The sequence below is a fragment of the Palaemon carinicauda genome, chromosome 39 (assembly GCF_036898095.1).
Source record: "Palaemon carinicauda isolate YSFRI2023 chromosome 39, ASM3689809v2, whole genome shotgun sequence".
Taxonomy (NCBI): Eukaryota; Metazoa; Arthropoda; class Malacostraca; order Decapoda; family Palaemonidae; genus Palaemon; species Palaemon carinicauda.
Window position 1 is genome coordinate 18,270,038 of NC_090763.1, and position 2,500 is coordinate 18,272,537.

The window sequence follows — 2,500 nt, forward strand, 5'->3', positions numbered from 1 at the left end:
AGTGCCTTGTGGAGCCCAGTTAAACGTTTGGTGAACATTCTTTCTTGGGGAGTGCGAAGAGCATGCCCAAACCATCTCCTTCTACCCCTCACCATGATCTTATCCACATATGGCACTCGAGTAATCTCTCTTATAGTTTCATTTCTAACCCTGTCATACTATTTAACTCCCAATATTCTTCTGAGGGCTTTGTTCTTAAATATACAAATTTTGTTGGTTGTTATTCCATTGTCATACCATGACTCATGTCCATGCAGTAACACCGGTCTCACTAAACTAATATATAGCCTGATTTTTATATGTAGTGTCAGTCGATTTTATTTCCAAATTTCATTTAACCTAGCCGTTGTATGATTTGCGTTTTTCAATCTTCCATTAAACTCCAATTCTATAGACCCTGTATTAGAGATCATAGTTCCTAAAATAATTGAGTGATTTCACCTCATTAATCCTTTCTCCTAATGATATATCATCTTCCATTGCATATTCCGTGTTTTTCATCTGTCTTTCATCTATTTATTCTGACCTCAACCTCCTGTGATATTTCATGCATTCTGGTAAGCAAGCTTTGCGTGTCCTGTAGCATTTTGCTAATAAGGACAGTGTTATCATGTATATAATACTTATTTTGAAGCGCTAAAAGCAATGCGCAAGGAAAACTAGTTGAATTATGTAAAAGCAGAATAATTGCATATTAGGATTTTTCTGCGAGTATACTTTACCCACTTTTTGCTGTAGTGCAATTACTGTATGAATATGGATCTCTCTCTCTCTCTCTCTCTCTCTCTCTCTCTCTCTCTCTCTCTCTCTCTCTCTCTCTCTCTTTTTTCCAACGTTTGGTAAGACAGTACATACACCACACAGGATACAATGAAACATTAATTAAAATTTGGGATATCTATGCCTACTGAAAAATAAACTTTAAGAATCGACAAATTATGATTTCTCCACTTCTACGAACAGATTACAATTCAGATGTAGCAAACTTTTAATAGATACAGATAGAAAGATAGATCGATCGCTCGATTGATAGATAGATAGATGGATATAGATAGCTAGATAACTAGATACATAGATAGATCGATCGATCGATCTATCGATAGATAGATAGATAGATCGATCGATCTATCGATAGATAGATAGATAGATAGATAGATAAGTAGATTAGTTTCTGGACTATTACTCGAGCAGTAATATCATTGATTATGGATCTTTAAATATTCAGAAGAATTTCTTTTGCTTGCAAGTTGACGTGTAGGAAAGTCCTGTTGGCACTGATGGATGTACCTTTCATATTTTGATGTATTGGTGCCATTAGGGACTATTATCATAAGAACCTCTTTAACTTGAGGGGTTGTGATTCAATATTGAAGATTTAAACATTTCACGTTAAAGCAATTCGTTATGCCTGATTGATTTTTATTAACACGCAAGCCTATGTATGCAGGTATACGTATTGTATGCATATATATATATATATATATATATATATATATATATATATATATATATATATATGTATATATATGTATATACAGTTTTTATATTTAGAGATATATATACATACACAGTATATATATATATATATATATATATATATATATATATATATATATATATATATATATATGTGTGTGTGTGTGTATATATATGTATATATACATATATATATGTATATATATATACATATATATATATATTTATATACAGTATATATGTATATATATATATATATATATATATATATATATATCCAATTTACAGAATTTATATATATATATATATATATATATATATATATGTATATACATATATATACATATATATATATATATATATATATATATATGTATATGTATATACATATATATACATATATATTTATATACAGTATATATGTATATATAAGTATATGTATCCAATTTACAGAATTTATATATATATATATATATATATATATATATATATATGTATATACACACACACACACACACACATATATATATATATATATATATATTTATATACAGTATATATGTATATATATGTATATGTATCCAATTTACAGAATTTATATATAAATATATATATATACACATATAAATATACTCATATATATATATATATATATATATATATATATCCACATATATGCATGTATATATATATTTATGTATATATATATATATATATATATATATATATATATATATATATATATATATATATATATGTATGTATATATATTTAATATTCAGTATTTAGGCGCTTTTTTGTGTACTTTCGTATTATATGAATTTTGTTATCATATTAAGTTTCAAATTTTTTTTTTTTTTTTGACAGATGGCGGGAGCAACTAGGATGGTCAACAACATTCTCTATTTCAATAGGGACTTTCGCCTTCTGCTGGTTCTGCTAAAGCTTCTCCACTCGACACTCCTTGGTGAGTACAGTTGTACTAGACAAATGTCATTTTGTTGAGATGTTCCTGGACTTCGAC